A 24191-nucleotide genomic window follows, 5' to 3' on the forward strand; every position below is an offset into this window, starting at 1 on the left:
ATATTATGTTCTATGAATTCTTAATTTCAAAAATTAGGAAAGCAGAGTGTTACATTTTTGGGTAAAATCGTCAGAAAAAAGGAGGGCTCAGAAAACAAGCTAATACCACAAACTAAAATCTTAAAAAATTATTAACATACATACATATAATTTTATGGCATTTCTTTGCTTTATTTTTATTTATATTTATACATTTCAAATTTTTATTTAAGTTGTACAAGTTTCATGAGTTTATTATTTACAGATTTAGGATCATAGTGATACTTTCTGCTCTCCCACCCATGCTGCAACCCTTCTTCCTCCTCCCTTTCTCATTCCCACTCTTAATTTTTACAAAGATCTACTTTCAGACTATCTAATGGTTGTAATTTTAACACAACACTAAGTAAAAGACTTTAATAAATAGTATGAAAAATAAAAAAAAAAATTTCTTCAACAGAAGAGAAAAGGTCTGTAAACAGTCACTGAATCTCAAAAATCTTCAATACATTACATTTTAGGTAGACCATTAGTTACCCCTGATCAGGGAAAATATACGATATTTGTCTTTTTGGGACTGGATTATTTCTCTAAGTATAATGATTTCCAGTTGTATCTATTTTATTGCAAAAGACAGGATTTTTTTTATACCTAAATGGCACTTCATAGGGTATATGTACAAAATGTACAATAATTTCTTTATGCAGTCTTCAGTTCATGGACATCTGGGTTGGTTCCATATCTTACCTATTGTGAGTTGAGGTTTAATTAGCATGGGGGTGCAGATAACCACCCATATAAAATCATGCCATCTTCAAATAGGGATAGTTTGATTTCCTCCTTAACAATTCATATCCCTTTGATTTCTTTTTCTTTCCTAATGGCTCTGGCTAAAACTTCCAGGGCAATATTGAATAGCAATGGTAAGAGTAGACATCCTATCTGTTTCCAGATCTTAGGTGGAATGCTTCCACCATTTCCATATTCAGTAAGATGCTAGCAGTGGGTTTGTCATAAATTACCTTGATTGCATTGAGGAATATTCCTTTTTCTATGCTCAATTTACTTAAGGTTTTTTTTTTATCATAAAATGATGCTGTATTTTATTAAATGCTTTCTCTACATCTATTGAAATAATTATATGGTTTATATTATAAAATTTGCTGATATGATTTATTACATTTATTGATTTGCATACATTGAACCAACCCTGCATATCAAGGATAAATCCCACTTATTATGGGTGAATAATCTCCCTAATGTATTGTTGGATTTGATTAGCTAGCATTTTGCTGAAGATTTTACATAAATATTCATCAGGGTATTGGTCTGTAATTCTCTTTCTCTGTTGTACGACTTTTTCTAGTTTAAGAATTAAGGTGATGCCAATTTCATAGAAGGAGTTTGGGAGGATTCACTTCTTTCAGTTGTTTTGAATACCTTGAAAAATATTTGAATTAGTTCTCCTTTAAATGTCTTGTAGAAATCAACAGTGAAGCCATCTTGTCCTGGGCCTTTCTTTTTTTGGAAGGCCTTTAATACTGATTCAATTCCCATCTTGATTATTGGTCTGTTTAGGTTTTCTGTGTCTTCATGACTCAATTTTGGCAGATTGTCTATCCATTTCTTCTAGGTTTCTCAATTTACTGCAATACAGTTCTTTGTAGTAATTCCTGATTATTATTTTTATTTCTGTGATATCTGTTGTTATATTTCTTTTTTCATTACTTATTTTATTGACTTGGTTCTTCTCCCTCTTTTTTTGGTTAGTTGGGCAAACGATGTATCAATTTTTTAAATTTTTTTTGGAAAAAACCTGTCTCTTCATTACATTGATCTTTTGTATTGTTATTTTGGTTTCAATTTTGTTTATTTCTTCTCTAATTTTAATTATTTCTTTCCTCCTACAAATTTTGGGTTTAATTTGCTATTGTTTTTCTAGGTCCTTGAGATGCATTGATAAATCATTTATTTGGTACCTTTCCAATTTCTTCATGTAGGCAGCAATCACTATAAACCCCTCACTTAACACTGCTTTTGCTATATCCCATAATTTTAATGTGATATATTGTCATTTTCATTTATTGCCAAATTTTTTTTATTTCTATATTGATTTATTCTATGACTCACTATTCATTCAGACATCATCAAGCAGTACTAGAGATTTTTTTGTTTTAATGTTTTATTAATATGACCAGAGGAGATGTCATAGATTTCATAGATATATTAGAATGAAAAATTAAGTATATATCAAATTGTAACAGCAGAAATCTAAGAAGAAAGGCTTTAAGGATATATAGATAATGAAATTAGACCATTATTCCTCAAAAATAGAACCAAACAGAAATTTGGGAGATGAAAACTTGAATCAGTGAAAAAAGAAATACGACTGAGCACTTCAACAGCAAAATTAAACAAGCAGAGGAATGAAATTCTAATCTGAAAGACAAGACACAAAATAACTCAATCAGACAAACTGATGAGAAAAGAATTAAAAAGAAGAAAAAAAAAGTCTATATGAAATACAGTATACTATTAAAGGTCCAACCATTTGTGTTATAGGTATTGTTACAGAAAAAGACAAGAAAAAGTTGTTGAAAACCTGCTAAGTGAAATATTTGAGAATTTCCCAGTTATTGAAATAGACCTGGCCATTCAGATAGAGAAAGTACAAACAACACCAAGCCAACTCAACCAAAGTTAATCTTCTTCAAAGGATATTTTAGTCAAAATTTCCTAAGTACAAGGACAGAATACTAAAATTAGTAAGATAAAAAGTGTCAAGTTACATAGAGCAAAACCTAATAGAATAATAGTAGACATCTCTGTAGAAATCCTATAGAGTAGAGGAGAATGATATTTTCAAAGTCTTAAAGAAAAAAAAATAACTTCCAACCAAGAATATCATATCTACACAACCTACACTGTCAAAAGGGAGGAGAAACAAGGTATTTTCTCAGAAAATCAAAAATAGAATTCATCACTACCAGATTTGCCTTATAGGAAATTCTGAAAGGAATCCTGCATTAAAAGGAAACATCATGAAACACATGATGCTGCCAAATTCACTAACAAAACAGGTACAGTCAGTAACCAATGAACAAAATGACAGGTGTTAGTTCTTATCTGTCAATACTAACTTGATTTTAAAAAATCTAAATTCCCCAGCCAAAATATTTAGGTTGGCTGAATGGATCAAAAACCAAGTACCTACTACTATATATTGTCTACAAGAAGCTCATTTCTCAAATTAAGATACACATAAACTGAAAGTAAAAAGCTGGAAAAAGATATATACTAAGCAGATGGAAAACAAAAATGAGCAGGACTAGTTTTACTCATAGCAGATTAGACATTAAATCAATAACTGTAACAGGAGAAAAAGAAGGGTATTATATATTGAGAAAGGTTGATTCAGCAAATGTATATATGCACATATATATACACTGTATATATACATTTTATATATATATATGTATCAAGAATAAGACCCATATATACATGAAATACTATTAAAGCTAAAGTGAGAGATAGTCTCCAATAAAATAATATGTGTGACTCCAATATCCCACTGTCACCAATGGACAGATAATGTGGGTAGAAAATAAAAAACAATTACATTGGAGTTGAAACATACTTCAGCAATGGGCCTCACACACATTCAGAGGGCATTTTACACAACAGTTACAGAAAACACATTCTTCTCATCGGTACATGGAATATTTCCTAGGATAGACCATATATTAGGACACAAATCAAGTCTCAGTACACGGAAAAAAAGATTCAAACCTTATTATTAATCCTCTCAGATCACATAAAAATAAAATTAGAATAACAATAGAACATTCACAAATACATGGAAATTAAACACCAAGCTATTGGATTGCCAACAGATCATTGAAGAAATTTAAAAGGAAATCAAATAGGTTTTTGAAATAAATAAATATGAAATTACAACATATCAAAACCTATGAGATAAACAAAGAGGGACATTGGTTGCATTTAGTGCTTACAATGCCAAAATAGAAAAGTCTCAAATAAATGCTATACTGTTGCATCACAGAGACTTGGGGAAACAAGAATAACAGCAAAAAAAAAAAAGCCCAAATCAGCAGTTAGAAATAATAAGGATCAAAGCAAAATAAATGGCATTGTGGACCACATTCACGTGTAATGGGTTTAGCTACTGCAAATAATGCCATCATCCCCTGTGGGTGCCTGTTAGAATCCTGGCTGCTCTACTTCTGAGTCAGCTCCCTGCTAATTTGCCTAGGAAGCAGCAGAGGATGGCCCAAGTACTTGGGTCCCTGCACTCACATTGGAGACCCAGAAGAAGATCCAGACTCCTGGCTTCAGCCTGGCCCAGCCTTGGACATTATGGAATTTGGAGAGCAAACCAATGGATGGAAGATCTCTCTTTCTCTGGCTCTGTCTCTCTCTTTCTTCCCCCTATAATTCTGCCTTTCAAATAAATAAATCTTTTTTATAAAAAGAAATAAATGAAATTGAAGCTAAACAAATGCAAAATTTCAAAAATTTGTTTTTTAAGAAGATAAACAAAATAGCCAAACCGTTAGCCAGATTAACAGAAAAAAAGAGAGAAACTCAAGTAAAGTTAGAGATGAAAAGGGAGATATTAAAACTGACAGCACAGAAATACTAAAGATCATAAGGTATTATTACGAAAAACTATGTACTAACAAATTGGGAAAACTCATAGAAATGAATAAATTCCTAGATACACATAATCTAATAAGATTACATTGAAGATACAGAGAATTTTAACAAAACCTAACAGACAATGAAATTGAAGCAGTGATTAAAGTTTTCCATCAATGAGAAGTCCAAAACCTGAAGGCTTTATTACAGAATTCAACAAAATATTTAAAGGTGAACTAGCCTTCATGTTTTTCAAGCTATTCCAAATGTTAAACACAATGGAATTCTGATAGACTCCAAAGGCACAACTTGATAACAACAAACCTATCTGCTAGATGAACACGGATGCAAAAATTCTTACTAAAATAAAGACAAATAAAATCCAAAGCAACATGAAAAATAGATATAAACTTAGATATGTAGATAGATATATATTGGTCTTCTTCTGTTGAAGTGATTTATGGCATTTATTTATTTTTGAATGTTGAACCACTCCTATCTCTGGAATAAGTCACTTAATTATGATGTATTTTGTTTTTCATATTGCTTTGTATCTATGGATCTAGCTAATCATCTCAATAGGTTCAGAGAAAGGATTGTTAAGATTAAACATCCCTTCATGTTAAAAATCCTCCACACATTGGGTATAGAAGGAACACTGAACTTTATTATTGCTAAATGTGAAAATATAATAGTCAATACCATACTGAGTGGGGAAATTTGAATGTACTGCACTAAATTCTGCAAATTTTGTCATCATCCAGTTATTTTTAGTGGGTTTCTTACATCTACCTAGGAAATTCGGGTTAAGTTCTGATATCTTGGCTTTAGGAAAATACCAACCAGGGGTGCTCTGGAATTTGAGAGTGAACCTGTGGATGGGATCAGTCTGTCTGTCTCTTTCTCTCTCTCTGACTCTGTATCTCACTCTCTCTCTATCTATCTAGCAAATAAATAATACATATGTATTTATTACATAGCTACTTGTCCATCAGTATCTATTTACTTATTATATACCTAATATCTATTGTCTACCACTTTAATATATATATAATAGAGTAAGCAGATTTGTATTATACTATTTAAACCATATGACATGTATAATATAGAAATATAATATCTATGTATATATATGCATTCATATATGTGTATGTGCATGTTATATATATCTTAAGCAATTTTTATGTCCTGTTGATGTCACTGAAATGAACTTCCAGATCTTAGGAAGAATTCCATTAATATAATCATTCATTATATTTCTGTTGTGTTGTTTTTACTTTATAAAGGACATTCTAATTATTACTCTTCTAACAACTTTATATATAGTAGATTAAAATAAGTATTGCTTTCAGATAATGATAATTTAAAAAGAGCAGGAAAGGGGTCTCCTACGCAGATGCAGGGGCCCAAGGACTTGGGCCATCTTCTACTGCTTTCCCAGGCCTTAGCAGAGAGCTGGATCAGAAGTGGAACATCCTGGACTGGAAATAGTGACTCTATGGGATGCCGGCACTGAGGTTGCAGCTTTACCTGCCATGCCACAGGTCCAGCCCCCAAGGCTGATCATTTTTAAAAAAAGAAAGAATTGAAGGCAGGTGCCACGGCTCACTTGGCTAATCCTCCGCCTGCGGCACCGGCACCCCAGGTTCTAGTCCTGGTTGGGGCACCGGATTCTGTCCCGGTTGCTCCTCTTGCAGTCCAGCTCTCTGCTGTGGCCTGGGAAGGCAGTGAGGATGGCCCAAGTGCTTGGATCCTGCACCTGCATGGGAGACCAGGAGGAAGTACCTGGCTCCTGGCTTCGCATCAGCACAGCGCCGGCCATAGCGGCCATTTGGGGGTGACCCAACGGAAGGAAGACCTTTCTCTCTGTCTCTCTCACTGTCTAACTCTGTCTGTCAAAAATATATTAATAATATTATTAAAATAATTCATTTTACTATTATACTTTATACAAAATGTTTTCTTATCCTATATGGGTTAACAATTTTATGTTCATTATGAATATAACATATAGTTCATTTTTGTTAATTAAGGTAAAGTTTTTATAATGTGGATATTTCTCCAAAAGTTCCTTTAACCATTATAAGTTATTAAATCGCTTTTAAAATGTATTTTATCTAAGTTGCTTACTATTTAGTATTCCTAATACTGCTAACATGCTAATAGAAAATAGTGGCCATTTGTTTGGGCTGTTGCTAAATAATCAGCCTCAAAAAGGAATTGCTCAGTGGAAATCTTTATTCGCTTATGATAAGGAAGATATAGTTTCCTAAAGGAACTGCATCCCTAAGAAGCAGATTATTAAGGCTTTTCTATCAAGGGCTAGGCAAGCAACAAGGACATAGACAAGGAAGACTGGGAAGGCCCTTACGACCTGCAATTTACATCTTTCTGCATTCTGTGTTCAAATTCTGACTTCCAGATGAGTTACAGAGAGGCAGAGGCAGAGAAAGGGGGAGAGAGAGAAAGAGAAAGAGAGAAAGAGAGAAAGAGAGAGAGAGAGAAAGAGAGAGAGAGAGAGAGAGAGAGAGAGAGAGAGAGAGATGAATATTTCCATTTGCTGGTTCATTTTCCAAATGGCTGCAACCAGGAGCCAGGAGCTTCTTCCTGGTCTCCCACATGGGTGCAGGGTCCCAGGTATTTGGACCATCTTCTGTTGCCTTCCCAGGCACATTAGTAGGGAGTTGGATTGAAGTATTGAAGTGGAGCAGCATGGACTTGAACCAGTGTCCACATGGGATGCTGACACCACAGGTGGCAGTTTTACACCCTCTGCTACAGCACTGGCCCCAGATGGGTTTCTTGCAACTTTCCTTGCTAGTGGTGGTGAGCTGCTCACCTGAGAACAAGCTGCAAGATGAGCTTGCCTGGGATATCTTCTGGAAGAAAAAAAAAAAAAAAAAAAAAAAAACTGAAGTAAGGAAGCTCAACACAATATCCAGAGCCACTTACACCCCTTTGCCTACATTGTCCATTGCTGATTACAATATTTAGCTGATTTTCCATAAAACATCAACAGCTGCACGATGATCATAGACTGCATATATGACATTTGAGAAAAGTTTTCAGTGAATCTGTCTTTTTGCCAAGAGATGATACGAATTCTTGTCCAATTGCTAAAAATGCAATTGGAAAAATTCTTGACATATGGTAAAATTCCTACCGTTCTGCTGCAGGTGTCTTAACCACTAGGGTCAATGTGTATTTGGAGAAGTTTTTAATATTAATAGATAGATTAACCTGTTCTTTAAAGTGTTTTCATTTGTTTTGTATTGTGCAATTGTTTACAGAGAGGAAATACAGGGCAATTAATTGAGATTGCACCACTAGCCTCCTGGTCAGTCTAGAAAGGACATGTGACTTTTTTTTAGATTGATTGATTTATTTGAAATGCAGAAATACAGAGGAGAGATATCTTCCCTCTGCTGGTTCGTTCCCCAAATGGCGAGGGCTGGGTTGGTCGAAGTCAGGAGCCAGGAGCTTCTTTCAGGTCTCTCATGTGGGTGCAGCGGGCCAAGGATTAGGGCCATCCTCTGCTGCTTTCCCAGCCACATTAGGAGGGAGCTGGATAGAAAGTGGAGCAGTCAGGCACTCGAACTGTCCATATTGGATGTCCATATGGGATGCCTGCACTGCAGGCGGAGGCTTAACCTGGATGTCATATCATCCATGAGAGTCACTGCCAACATTTAGGAAATTCTGACATGTCCCACTGGTGAGAGTTCTCTGAATAACACAGAAAAAGCACTCCACAGAAGGAGAAATTGGGGTCTGGAATGTTCCATGGTCAGAAAACACCAGTGTATAGTTAAGTGGTGCGCACCCAAGCGGTGAGAACCCAGGAGGAGATTAAGATAAGAGGAATAAACAATTGTTTTGATTCTGTCTCTTCATTGTGGGATTTTTGGCTTGGCATAATTTTGAATTTCACATAGGTTAAATGAAGTTAGAAGTTTTTAGGTTATGTTGTACTGTATTTTATTAATCTTCTATTGACTTGAAAATCAAATCTTTCTTTTTGGATAAGAACAGCAATTTGAGAGAGTCAATAAATCACGGAACAATTTTGAAAATGGATGCAGTTGCCTTATGTTGGCCTCCCAGATAGTTCAGTCCCTCCAGTAAACTGTTCCTTATGTGTGGACCAGGAAGACCACATAGGGTGTCAGTCCTTCTGTTCCAAGCAGAAGGTTGCCAGCATGTTCCATGGAGCTCTTTTAACCCCTCCTGGTGGAATTCCTCTTGGGAATAATGAGGTTATTTGCAGACCTTCTGTTTACTTAGTTTTTCTGTTAATTAAAGCACTTGCTTTAAAAAGCAGATGTTCAAAATTATTATTTACCTCCTGATATAACTGAACATGAGTTATAAGAGAAATGAGCTTCTTTATAAGTCAAACTATTCTCTGGGTTGGTTACTGACCTGGTGTAAGAAGTGCACTTATTTGTTAGTTGTATTTTGTTCATAAGTGAAATTGTTTTAGTTGGGTGTTGTTTAAATTGTCACTTTATTTTGAAAACAAAGTAGTATACTAATTCTAGGTTTTGCTGCAAGAAATTATTGTCATTATTGTCAAGTAATAAAATGATTTAGGATCATTTTTCCCCTAAGGATCCAGGGTTTGTTGGATCCCTGAGAACCCACTGTTTTTCAAATGTCCTGATAGTCACTTTCAGAACTTGCAAAGGTTATTTCTGTGGCAAACTGTAAAATCAATTTGTTTATCAGTTACTATGAGACTGCATATGTTACTACATTAATTAGTGATTATTTCTGCCATTCCTTTAAAAAATCACATATCTGTAGAGAAGTTTCCCATCTAAAATTAAAATGTTTTTTTGGTTAATATTATTGTTATTTCTGGTACTGTTTTTTCTCTATATTGGATATTATATCACCTACTAAGGCAAACTTTAAATGCTCCCGTGATGTAGGTGATATAATTTGATTAATTTTTACGTAGTAGTGTTTGCATATTAAGAATTTCAGGCCGGCACCGTGGCTCAATAGGCTAATCCTCCACCTGCGGCAACGGCACCATGGGTTCTAGTCCCGGTCGGGGCGCTGGATTCTGTCCTGGTTGCCCCTCTTCCAGGCCAGCTCTCTGCTATGGCCCGGTAGTGCAGTGGAGGATGGCCCAAGTGCTTGGGCCCTGCACCCCATGGGAGACTAGGAGAAGCACCTGGCTCCTGGATTCGGATCAGCGCAATGCACCGGCCGCCGTGCACCGGCCGCCGCGCACGGCCGTGGCGGCCATTGGAGGGTGAACCAATGGAAAAGGAAGACCTTTCTCTCTGTCTAGCTCTCTCACTGTCTACTCTGCCTGTCAAATAAATAAATAAATAAATAAGAATTTCATAAATAGGGCTTGTGCTGAGGCACAGCAGGTTAAGCCACGGACTGCTGGCTGGCATCTCATGTGTGTGCCAGCTGAAGTACCTGCCGCTCCTCATCTGATCCAGCTCCCTGGTAATGCTTCTGGGAAAGCAGCAGATGATGGCCCCAGTGTTAGGGTCCCTGCCGCGCATGTGGGAGACCTGGAAGAAGCTCCTTGCTCCTGGTCTGGCCTGACCTATCCCCAAACATTGCAGACATTTGGGAGTAAACCAGTGGATGAAAGAACTTTTTCTCTTTCTGTAACTGCTGTTTAAAAAAATAAATAAATCGGGGCTAGCACTGTGGCGTAATGGGTAAGGCCACTGCTTTCAGTGCTGGCATCCCATATGGGCACTGGTTCGAGTCCCGGTTGCTCCACTTCTGATCCAGCTCACTGATATGGCTTAGGAAAACAGTGGAAGATGGCCCAAGTCCTTGGGACCTTGCACCTCCATGGGAGACCCAGAAGAGACTCTTGGCTCCTGGCTCCTGGCTTTGGAGTGGCATAGCTCCAGCCATTGCAACTATCTGGGGAGTGAACCAGCTGATGGAAGATCTCTCTCTCTCTCTCTGTCTCTCTCTCTGTGACACTGCCTTTCAAAGAAATAAATAAATCTTTAAAATAAATGAATAAATACATCTTTTAAAAAGGAGTTTCGTAAGTAAGCGACTGTGGTTACAATCACCAAATAAAAAAAAGATGACCATATCCTCTACAGATGACCTTTCCAAATTATGTACATGTGTGGTTATGGGATGATGACAATCAAGGGGAGACATCTGGTTGACCATAAACTGCAAGACTTTACTTTGACTTCTCTGTTGACTGAATTTTTAGGTGGCAATATTCATGTGCTTAATGTACATCAACAATATGTCCCTTTACTACTATTTCAAATTCATGTTAGGGCCTCATCACCATCCAGGAGAGACATCAGAACTCCTAGGCCTCTTGTGAAATAAAAAGAAAAAAAAAATGTGAGGTGGTATTCAGCATAGTAATTAAGATACCAATGAACAACATTGGAGTACTTGGGTTTAACACCTAGCGTCTGCTCCAACTCTCATTCCTGTTTCACACTAATGCAGACTCTAAGAGGCACTGGTCATGATTCTACTAGTTGGGTCACTGCACCTCACTTGGGAACCTGGATAGGGTTCCAAACTCTTGTCTTCAATCCTGGATGTTGCAAGCCCTGGGTGAGTGAACCAGTGGATAGAGAGTTCTTTCTCTTTGTCTTCTTTTCTTCCTCTCAAATACATACATATACATAATATGCTGTATATATTATATAATTATGTAATAATTATATATATTATATAAATATTATATAATAATATATAATATTATATATCCCATATATATATGGAAGCTGCCATTACACTGAAATGTGTACACACACATATCATTTGTTAATAATGATTTCTCACATCATCATAAATATGCAAAACACACATGGTTTTTCCAAAGTAACACTTGCATTACAAAAATCTAACATAAAGCACATAATCGCTATTAACAGAGTTATGAGAAAAAGAACTAGTGAAATTAAGATGTAAGAAATTTCTGTGCTTTAATAAATGAAATTATTATACTCATTTGATAATATTTACGGTAAGAGATAAAATGTATCGGAAACTCTAAAGTAATTACACTTCAGCATTTGTTGTATTACAATTGTAAACAACTTCTATATCCATAAGTATAAAAGAATTAAATATAGTGGTGAATTATATCCAACCCACAAGTAGTGTGATTTGAGTTATGTATGGAAAAATGTCCATAAGTACCTGAATAAAGGACAATACTAGAGAGTATGTTAAAAATATGTTAAAAATATTATAACTTTTGATGACAAAACTTGCCTCTGTCTTGATATTTCTTCACTTCTGGTGCCTCATGAGACATTTGAAAGCAACTGTACACAAATTTTTTCTTTACACTTCAATATAAGTCAGTGATTATGATTTTTATATTATTCTATGTTTATTCATTTTGACTAATCTAGATGAAAAGTGATACTGACTTTATTAAATAAATTTGATAATCAAGTAACTATGTAGTGAAATGACAGATAAGTTGACAAATAAGTCAATGGAAAACATGAGTTAGATATAGTCCAGTATTTATTTATAATATTGTTAGATTTTTTACTAATTCAAGTAATGGGAATACAATTAATCATAAATTTTGCAGGATAAACATAATTCATTTTGAAAAACAAATGACCCAAGTTATTGTTTTTCTTTCCAGGGAATACATTTCGCATTCTAAAAATGTATTTATTTTCTAACGCAAATAGTCATAAATATACATGTTCATGTATAAAATGAATGAAAAACATGTGTAAAAGATTTAATTGATTTCAGATATGTGGAAATTTGCATTCAGTGCATTCTATAGGTTAAACTCGGCATATTTTATTTTGAGCATAAAATACAATGACAGAGGTGAGGAAAATGAGTGTACCAATAAATATGTCTTGTCAACACAAAAGCTGAATATCAATTATGTAGACTTGTCTGATGTATAACAGTGTATAACAGAAAATCATGATTTACAATGACTTTTTAACTAGAATTTAATTATTTATTAGTATGAAAGGCAGAGTGACAGAAATAGGAGGAGAGGGAGAAGGAAGGAAAGAGAGGGAGAGACAGAGAAAAATAGAGTCTCATTCATTCATCAAATGGCCACAAATAGCCTGGATAGGGCCAAGCTGAATCCTGGAGCTTGGATCTCTACCTGTGTTTCCCAAGTGGTTTGCCGGGGCCCTGGTATTTATTTTTCCTTCCTCTGCTTTCGAAGGCACATTTGGAAGAATCTGATTTGGAAGTGTGGAGCAGCCAGGATTCAAAATTTCACTTAACACAGGATGAAGCCAGCCCAAGCAACGCCTTTACCTCCTGTACCTCCTTACCCTCCCCTGTAATATTTCATTAAAAAGCTGTGCTGAGTTATATCTATTTTTGGTCATTTTATGTAATTATAATTTACAATAGTGGCTATAATAAATCAATAAACACTTGTTCAGTGAAAGAATGATTTAATTAATTAATAATTTAAAGCATCAAAATAATTATATTGTTGCCTGAAGTACTATAATTAACCCAGTTAACTACTTCTAACCTAGTAATAATTCTATTCCTATAACAGTCTTAGTCTACAATGATAAACCAAATAACATTAAGAGTGAGAATTTCAGAAAGTAATAAAAATATAAAAAGCTTAAGAAAACATTATAATACAAATTCAGACTAAATTATTGTTATACAATATTTAATTTTTATGCATTTAAAATTTTTTTCTGAAGTCATATGTTCAATGAAAAATCATATCATAAACTATAAAAGGAGAAGATAGTCATTATATCTTGATAGCTTACATAATTCTCTGTGATACATGTACATTATTATAGCATTTTGAATCACTCTGTTGCTATTTACAGTCTGTGAAAACCAATTGGAAGATAATTCAGTATAGGCTTCTGTCATCACTGAAGCTAATAAGAGAGAGAATATTCTAAGACTCTATAAATGTGATCAGAACAAAATAATTAAAAGGAAATTTGAGGATCATATTGTGAACCATCTTTCCACTGAAAAAATTGTTTTCATGTTATTCACATCCTACCCAAGAACCCTCAAGAGAGATACACAGAAATATCAAGAAAAAGCTAAATCTCCACAAAATGTATTCTCACAGAATGTATTATTCTTAAATTTTTGATACAGTATATGATGATCTTTGTTAGTGTATAAAATATGGAAGAGTATTATAGAGACAGATTTAACAGAAATTGTAAACATTATCATTGCCAGAAATGTGAAAATCGGATGTAGGGTAAAGAATAAACACATACAACAATAATTTAAAAGTTCATAGAAAATGGAATTAAAAGGTAAGTTTATTGTGAAACTAAAAATATTTGAAATCCCTGTGTAGTTTTTTTCACAATATTTCCATGAACTTTTGGAAGAATCTCTCATATTACAATTTATATGGGAAAATGAAATCAGAAAATATAAGAAACCTCACATAATTAATACTTGAGTATTCCTTTTTTCAAAGCTACATAGTAATCAAGGAGCAATTATTGAATAATATATAACATGATTCTAGAACTATTTTGTTGGAACTTCTGAATTGCATAAATAAAAGGAATCCTTGCAGGCTTGCTGTTATATTTCTCTCCAACTAATCACTGCGGTCTCTTTCCTGAGGGTGGTTATAAACAAGCGCTGCTCTCACAGGACTTCAAGGAATTTGGCCGTTGGTCATGGACACAGTATGCCTTTCATGGGATTTTTCTTTATCCAGATATATAGCATGTGACCAGGTGCTCCTTTAACAGGAAACTTGTTTCCACCGGAAGACACACTTGTAGGCCCCCTGTGGCTTATGAATATTTCTTTCCCAGAAGGATCATCACTCTCTAGTGCTGCCCTGACTGCAGGAGTAGTTAGGTTCAAGGGTGTGTGCCGGAAGAGACACAGGGCAAGTCAACAAACCTGTGAAATAACAGAAGTGCATTCCTTAGAGATCCCCGAGAAGAGGGCAACACACCCGGCATGTTGCAATAGGAAAGAGCAAAAATTTTCCAGAACAGGTGGTATAACCTTTGGGTAGGCAAGCAAGAAAGGACTCAAGTTTTTGTTGTACCGGGTCCTATCCAAGCAAGATTCCTGTGAGGAGTTATAGCTGGTGGCTTTAGAACAAGAGAAGGCAAGTTGTGTGGTGTTGTGTTGTGACTGAGAGGCGGTCACTCCCGCAAATCTGTGTAGTTCAGGCCACAAGTGGTGTCAGTGAGGAGGTAAGCGATGGTATCTAGCTGTCCCCTACGGATGTGATCCCAAAGAGGGGATTGTAAATGGCAGCTACTTGGGTGGATCGTATTGAGGAACTGGGAGAAGCAAGGGGACTGGAAACTGTGTTGCTAAGCCCTACTTGTAGTACGAAAGCATTAAATCCATATTCCAAACAGATGCCAGGGCTGCACAAAATCGTGAAAATTCACTGTAATTCTATATGTTGATAACTGTTTACATACAGACAACCAAATTCATGTAGAATTGAGCCTCAAATACAGAGTGATAATTTAATCTCGTAATATGCTTCTTTCAAATGAGTTAGCAACGCATAGAAATGTTGCAGTAATTAAACAGATAACTTTTCCAGAGAATTATGAAAATACATTTTTGGCATCAAACCCCCTCCCCTGCAATCTCTGTATCATCTTAAATTGGTGTGTGTGTGTGTGTGTGTGTGCATTTGCTATGAACAGGGTTATTTTAACTTAGTTACAATACATCAAAAGCAGGAAATTAGACTTGATCTGTTATTCATCACTTTCTATAGAGCTCATTCCTATGTTGGTAATTCTCCCAATAATCTCTTTACAGACAATAGATAGAGGGAGGAAAGGAGGAAAATGGGAGACAAGGAAGGGAGGGAAGAAGTAGGGGAAAGAATGAATGTAATAATGTTAATGTTCTTGAAGCAAAAGAAATGGTTTCAAGAAATATGCTCAAACAGAGTAGAGAGTAGATATTTCTGCACACACAATTATCAGATATCTGGGTAATTACATGACATATTACGAATTAAAATTAAAACAGAAAAATGAATTTATGTTGTTAAAAGAGGGAAAAGGAGAATAGACATTTCACATAGTATGGGCTAAATCTAAATATATATGTATATATATATGTACATATATGTGTTTATATATATATATATAACAGTGGAAGAATACACTATAAATTATGTAAGACAGTTCTCATTAAGAAAGTATTAGGAGCATCTTTGAACTTTCAGTTATTTTTGACAGTCTCAGGGATAAGTTTGTTCCTGGGCTGGACAGGAAGTAAACATTGTTAATATTTCTTCCTAATTAGGGTAGGGGCTAGACCGTAATACTGTAATGGTGTTTTGAAATGTTTGGATAAGATAATTTTGTTGTTCACCACAGATTTTCCATATAGTAAATCACAATACGATGTTTCAGATAAGAAGGAAACTACACAAATAAATTGTGGGGGGGGGTGCACAGAAAAGATAAAATTTGTAAAGTGGGAATTGAATACACATGAATATGATATAAACAATGATTTAAGAGGATAGAAATGCAAAGTAAATTAGGAAGAAATGTAAAATAAGCTTAATACACTAATAAACTAACTAGGGAGAAATGTAAAGCATTGGAAAATAAACATTATGAGATAGATAGTACTTAGATAGTACTTATCCTTTTGCTTCATACTGCATATTCTGTGTTTTTCCCAAAACATTCAACATGCTGTAGCTTGAGCATGACTGTGACCTTTCAGCTATAGTGTTTTCTGAAGTGCACAACTGTCATCCATCCTCCATATGGTGTCCAGCAGATGTCATCATTAAATATTTGTCACTGTGCTTGACAAACACCTGTACAAACTGTTCTACTGCATTGCCACCCCTGCCTTTTGTGCTCCTGAGAAGGAAAGGTTGAGTTGCCACTGAATTTAATGCATTCGTTGGAAAGAACTGGATTCCGGACAGCAGTGTGACTGCACACATAGTTTTGAGATAGAGGTATCTTGTTCACATGTGGTGTAAACAGACTGTAAAGGAAAAACAGGCATCTGGTGTGGGTTTCAATTTCCTCCATCTCTCCACCCGGCTAACTCTGGGCTTTGTGCCATTCTTGGTCTCTAAGCACAGACCCGTCTATGGGAATTTTCTGCGCAGAGCTTCTCAGAAGGGGTTCTTGTCTCCCATTAATAAATATATATTCCAACCAGTCAAATTACTGGTCAGACAGCTTCAATTTATGGCTCAAGGCAAGAAACAAACATGATTAAATAGATACATTCATTTTAGTGGCAACATTTATTTCCTAAGTCACACATCTGTTCATTTAAAAAAAAATAGATTCTCTTATTCCATGTAAATATAATGGGTCTCTAAGAACAGAATTATTTTCCTGTCTTGATGGATGCTAATAGGACAGTGTGTGCTTCCTCACTGAAGCCAGTGGCTCAAAATGAATCCCAGACCACCTGCTGTAACTGCATCCTCCAATCCTCCAATAAATAAGCTTGACTTCTGAGTTTGAATCTTGAGAATTTTCATGGAAAATGGAAAGTATAACACGTATTTCATTTTCTAAAAATTGCACTTTTAAATAATAATGAATTACCATGAATGATTACCAATAATAATCCTGGTTAGAATACATATAGCCAGGATTTAAATTTAAGAAATATAGTGTTTTTCATTTTCTTGAAAAGAATTCATTTGGAAAATATCATCTTGGGAAGCATCTATACAATCTTTGATTTTGCTACATTCACAATGTAATATATTTTGAATATTTGTTATTAGGCTTTGAAATAGCAATGGCCTTGTTAAGTGAAATTTGTATTAGGATATATTTTTCCAGGGCCTGTGCTGTAGCATAGCTGGTAAAGCTGCTGTCTGCAGTGCAGGCATCCCATATGGGCGCTGGTTTGAGTCCTGACTACTGCACTTCTGATCCAACTCTCTGCTATGACTTGGGAAAGCAGTAGAAAATGGCCCAAGTCCTTGGGTCCTTGCATCTGCATTGGAGACCCAGAAGAAGCTCCAGGCTCTTGCTCCCAGCTCCTGGCTTCGGATTGGCGCAGCTCCGGCCATTGTGGCCTGCTGGGGAGTGACCAGTGGATGGAAGACCTCTCTCTCTCTCTATCTCTCCTTCTCTCTCTGTATAACTCTGACTTTCAAATAAAAAAATAAATCTTTAAATATATATATATATATATATATATATATATCTTTCCTTAGTTGCATTTTATGTATAATAAAGGAAACTGAGGTGAATATCTTAAAAAGATGTATACAAGCATAGTGAATGTGAGAAAATCTCAATTGGGTGAGAAATGAGCACCATGTTAATCAAAACATCTCAGGAAAATATTATGCATGCCCATTTAATTGGAAGATTTTTTTTTTAAAGTAGCTCTTACAAGTCTCAAGGATAGAATGTCAATGTGAATGAAATATAACTAAATCCTTCCATATTCTTTGGGAAATTCTAACAGTCTTTTGATTCAGATAAATTACAGTGGAGATTAGTTGTAAAGACAAAATAATAAAAAAATTCAGAAGGAATATTGATAATATAGTAATATGTTTTGTTAAAAATGAAAACTCTAATAATAAATCTACAAGATGATAGATTATTTATGAGAAGATAGCTACAAGTTATCATAAATCAGAATTTTTACTATATTTTGAATAGAAATTTGTACCTCAATTGTGATCTCACCTTTTTAACTGTATTTCAGAGACATGAAATTTAGGAAGTAAATCCTGACAGAGAATAGAAGATGTCATCCTTTCACTTTGATCTCTCTCTTCTGCATATGTCCTACATTTTCAAATATTATCAGTTATTTTGATTCATTAATATTTGTTTGGTTTGCCATGTTATAAATTTAGATAATTATTTCATGCTTTACTTGAGGTCAATTACAAAAAATTGTAAAAATATAAGCAATGATTTCATTTTTCACTGTTTGAAGGTACAAATAATTACATGCTTTTACTGGACCCATAATCAAAGTGGTATGGTGAATCCTAAGTCTAAAACAAGAAATCTGAACCAAAATTATAAACTATTTTCTCTCTTCCTACTCTCCAGAAATGTTTCAGAAGTATTCTGTGTTATTCAATTTTTTGTATCAGGGCCACTTGTTTCTTATGTATTTCCCTAACATACTTTGCTGAGTGCCCCCATCTTTAATCCTTGGTGAACATATAATCTACAAATCCCAATCATTTTGTGTTACTACATGTTAAATGTTGTCATATTTAGTATTATTTATTTATTTATTTATTAACTTTTATTTAATGAATATAAATCTCCAAAGTACGGCTTATGGATTACAATGGCTTCCCCCCCATATCATCTCTCCCACCCGCATCCCTCCCCTTTCCCACTCCCTCTCCCCTTCCATTCACATGAGGATTCATTTTCGATTCTCTTTATATACAGAAGATCAGTTTAGCATACATTAAGTAAAGATTTCAACAGTTTGCTCCCACACAAACATAAAGTGAAAAATAATAGATGATTTTTTAAATGATGATGAAATCAGATCAGACCTATTGTCATGTTTAATCCCAGTGTGAGTCAAGTTGGGAACTGATAATTTCTTTTTTTTTTTTTTTTACAGAAGATCAGTTTAGTATACATTAAGTAAAGATTTCAACAGTTTGCACCCCCATAGAAACACAAAGCGAAATATACTGTTTGAGTACTCATTATAGCATTAAGCCTCAATGTACAGCACATTAAGGACAGAGATCCTACATGAGGAGTAAGTGCACAGTGACTCCTGTTGTTGACTTAACAAATGGACACTCTTGTTTATGGCATCAGTAAACTCCCTATGCACCAGTCATGAGTTTCCAAGGCTATGGAAGCCTTTTGAGTTCACCGATTCTTATCTTGTTTAGACAAGGTCATAGTCGAAGTGGAGGTTCTCTCCTCCCTTCAGAGAAAGGTACCTCCTTCTTTGAAGACCTGTTCTTTCCACTGGGATCTCACTCACAGAGATCTTTCATTTAGGGTATTTTTTTTTTTTTGCCAGAGTGTCTTGGCTTTCCATGCCTGATATACTCTCATGGGCTTTTCAGCCAGATCCGAATGCCTTTAGGGCTGATTCTGAGGCCAGAGTGCTGTTTATGACATCCACTATTCTATGAGTCTGCTGAGTATCTCGCTTCCCATGTTGGATCACTCTCCCTTTTATTTATTCTATCAGTTAGTATTAGCAGGTACTAGGCTTGTTTATGTGCTTCCTTTGACTCTCAGTCCTTTCATTATGATCAATTGTGAACTGAAATTGATCACTTGGAATAGTGAGATGGCATTGGTACATGCCACCTTGATGGGATTAAATTGGAGTCCCCTGGTATGTTTCTAACTCTACCATTTGGGGCTTGAGCATGTCCCAAATTGTACATCTCTTCCCTCTCTTATTCCTACTCTTATGTTTAACAGGGATCACATTTCAGTTAAATTTCAACACTTAAGAATAACTGTGTATTAATTAGAGAATTAAACCACTCATATGAAGTAGAACAGACAAAAAAAACTACTAAGAGGGATAATGTATTAAGTTGTTCCTTAACAGTCAGAGCTATGCTGATCAAGTCACCGTTGTTGAAGTGAAATGGACACTATGAGAAACGGTGACTTGATCAGTATTATTTATTTTTAATATACAAGACACCCATTCAAGATGCCTTTCATTTTTCTTTAAGTATAGTTTCTTTGAAACCATGTATCTCCTAACATAAGAAATATTCACATGGTTTAGGTCCATTGAAATGATTTATTTTTGCCTTCATTACCTCTGTAAACAACCTATATTAAAATATAGTAGTATTTTGAAGTCTTGGGAATGAGATCTTCAACATGTACATTCGGGGGGACAATTCACTATGAGAAATGGTGACTTGATCAGCTCTTGCCTTGATTGTTGATGAACAACTTAATACGTTATCCATCTTAGTATTTTTTTTGTTTGTTCTACTTAATACTTTTGGTTGAATACTGTAATCAATACACAATTATTCTTAAGTGCTGGAACTTAACTGAAAAGTGATCGCTGTTAAATATAAGAGTGGGAATAAGAGAGGGAAGAGATGTGCAATTCGGGACATGCTCAAGCTGACTTACCACAAACGGTAGAGTTAGAAACATACCAGGGGATTCCAAGTCAATCCCATCAAGGTGGCATATACCAATGCCATCTCACTAGTCCCGGTGATCAATTTCTGTTCACAATTGATCATAGTGATAGGACTAAGAGTCAAAGGGAGCACATAAACAAGACTAGTGTCTGCAAATACTAGCTGATAGAATAAAAAAGGGAGAGAACGATCCAACATGGGAAGTGAGATACACAGCAGGCCCATAGAATGGCAGATGTCCTAAACAGCACTCTGGCCTCAGAATCAGCCCTTAAGGCATTCGGATCTGGCTGAAAAGCCCATGAGAGTATTACAGGCATGGAAAGCCAAAATACTCTGGAAAAAAAAAAAAAACAACTAAATGAAAGATCCAGTGGAAAGATCCCAGTGGAAAGAACAGGTCATCAAAGAAGGAAGTACCTTTCTCTGAAGGGAGGAGAGAACTTCCACTTTGACTACAACCTTGTCTAAATATGATCAGAGTCAGTGAACTCAGGGGGCTTCCATAGCCTTGGCAGCTCATGATTAGAGCCTAGGGTGATTACTGATGCCATAAACAAGAGTGTCCATTTGTTAAGTCAACAACAGGAGTCACTGTGCACTTACTCCTCATGTAGGATCTCTGTACTTAATGTGCTGTATATTGTGATTTAATGCTATAACTAGTACTCAAACAGTATTTTTCACTTTATGTTTCTGCGTGGGAGCAAACTGTTGAAATCTTTACCTAATATATGCTAAACTGATCTTCTGTATATAAAGAGAATTGAACATGAATCTTGATGTGAATGGAAGGGGGGAGGGAGAGGGAAAGGGGAGTGTTGCAGGTGGGAGGGAAGTTATCGGGGGGGGGGAGCCATTGTAATCCATAAGCTGTACTTTGGAAATTTATATTCATTAAATAAAGGTTAAAAAAATATAATAGAGTTCTTTTTATGTGTAGCATAATTACTATAATAGTGTATGGTTTGTATTCATAATCAGAACGCTGATGATTAGCAAGTGTTCCTAAAGGATAATATATCAAAATAATTAAAATAATTGATCACCTATTACCTTTCAATGACTTATGCTTTGAAATTCTATTTTTCTATTTTTTAAAGGCTTTATTTATTTATTTATTTATTTTTTGAGAGAGTCACAGAGAAAAGGAGAGACAGAGAGAAAGGTCTTCCATTTGCTATTTGACTTCCCAAATTTGCTCTAACTGGGCTGATCCAAAGCCAGGATATGGGAATTTCTTCCAGGTCTCCTACACAGGTGCATGGACACTAGCACTTGGGCCATTCTCTACTGCTTTCCTAGGTCATAAAGAGAGATCTGGATTGGAAGAGGAGCATCCGGGACATGAACCAGCACCTGTATGGAATGCCAGTGCTGCAGGTGGTGGCTTAGCCTACTATGCCACAGTCCTACCCCAAACATTCTTTCTTCAACCTCTATCATTCTTTGACTTACAACAATGAATGTACAAGACAGAAAGGTAAATCAAAAAGATTGTTTTATTATAATTAAAAGCCAGCATGAAACTAGTCCCAAAATGCTACATCTGATTCAGTTAGTAATGAGACAGGTGTATCCTGGGAAAGTGGGTGTGTCAAGCTGACAGTTAAAAAGACAAATGCTACTTTGCAGGATTCAAGAATTCCAGTTCACCTGAGCTTTCACTAAATGCCTAGTTGCAGCATATCAGAGGCATAGCTGTAGAATCAGGGGGTAAAGTGTTTATTTATTATTATTATTATTGTTTTTTAATAGATTATCAGAGCTAGCAGGTGTGGATTCAGGATTAGGGGGCTTCTGGAGGTAACCTTGACCCTTTTCTTTCTCCTACCAGTCTAAAGAGATTCTATTTCATATGCTTTTTTCACTAAGGGTTTTTCAGAAAGACTAGACTGCATTGCTCATTCAATTGTGCCTTTGTCTGGAAACACACAAAGAATCAGACAACAGAGGCACAGAACTGCGCATCCCACTGAGTTAAAGATGGTTTCCCACAAAGGTCTGTCAAAGCCCAATATTGGTGTTCCAGTATATACAATGAGGAAAAAAGCTTTTTCCCCTAATTTGGCAAGCATAGAAATCTGGCAAAGCTTGCAAACCATTAGGGAATGCAGGAGCAGGAAGAATAAAATTTCAATCTTCTTACCAAAAAGCACCAAGAGAGAAATCAAGTCATCACAATTTTTATCAGTTATAAAACATGAAATCCCTATATTAAGTTTCTTTTTTTTTTTTTTACTTATTACCTGTAGAGATCACTGAACATGAGTCAAATATCTCATCTATGAAACTGGGAAGATGTAGTGCGAAGTAACCCAGAACTTTTTCTGAAGACTTCTCAGACCATTCATGTTGCGATATTCACTTTCTGAGAATAACAATTCATACTTTTATGGGAGCAACTTGGAAAAGGTTCTCCCTTTCTCGTTCCCAGTTCTTTCCTGACAGCCCACTACCTGGCATGGCTTTCATTTTTAAAACTCTTTGACACTTATTAGAGTAGCAATCCCAAATCACTCCTTATTCTAGGAGGTGCAGGACACAATGGTTTCTAGTCACTTCATTTCTTGGATCTCCAATCCAGAAACATAGAATTTCCAGGCATTAAGTGAAACCTCATGCTAACGGGACAAAGAAAATGTTCACTGAGAGTGAAAAGACCCTGCTTCACTTTCACTTCACAGTCACGCCAAGTGTAGGCTGGATTTGGTCCCATCCAGCCTTATCAGTTTTCTTAGTGGAAATGAGGTCCATTCGCTTGGGGTGTCATGCAGGAGTTGTGCAGAAGAGAGATTTATTTACTTGTAACAAGTAAAGAGACACTGGGAAGATATAATTCTATAAAACCTGCCTCCCTTCAAAACAATTTGAAAAGGCTTTTATAACAATGGCTAGGTGAGTGTTTAGGATATAGAAAAGAAGGAATGTTAGCAGATTCCTGTTTAAGTATCTGTCCAGTATACACAAAAGGAGTTGGAGAGCCCTTGTTGCTCCAGGAAAAATGTATTCCTACCTTGTGTGTTTAAAATGTGACTTACACTGTTCTTGCAGCTTCCCTTGTTTCTGGTAACCTCACTTCCTTGGAGTAAAATGTTGCAAGGTGATTTTCCCTGTTCTATCCTCTGGAAAAAAGGCTCTCAAGTGAGTAAACTGGTTCATATCCTGTGTTCATGTTCCTGTGTCCCACCTTTTCTAAATCCTACATTCTTAAATCCACTTAGAAGTAGAGGAGGGTCAGCCATGGTGTCGCACAGGATTAAATCTGTACTTGGAACCCCTGTATCCCATATCAGAATGGCTGGTATTGAGCTACACTGGCTGCCTCTGCTGGAGGCAACAGATGATGGCTCAAGTATTTGAGTCCCTGCCAACCACATGGAAGAATCAGATGGAGTTTCTTGCTCCTAGGTTCAGCTTGGACCAGCCTTAGTTGTTGCACGCTTTTTGAAAA

The 24191-nt window shown here is 35.7% G+C and overlaps 1 pseudogene; it reads right to left on the minus strand.

Moving 5' to 3' along the window:
- Positions 1 to 23982, minus strand: part of LOC103349130 (heterogeneous nuclear ribonucleoprotein U pseudogene) — a 194990-nt pseudogene extending 171008 nt beyond the window's left edge.
- Positions 23983 to 24191: the final 209 nt, after the last annotated feature.

Source organism: Oryctolagus cuniculus, chromosome 9, assembly GCF_964237555.1.
Source record: "Oryctolagus cuniculus chromosome 9, mOryCun1.1, whole genome shotgun sequence".
NCBI lineage: Eukaryota > Metazoa > Chordata > Mammalia > Lagomorpha > Leporidae > Oryctolagus > Oryctolagus cuniculus.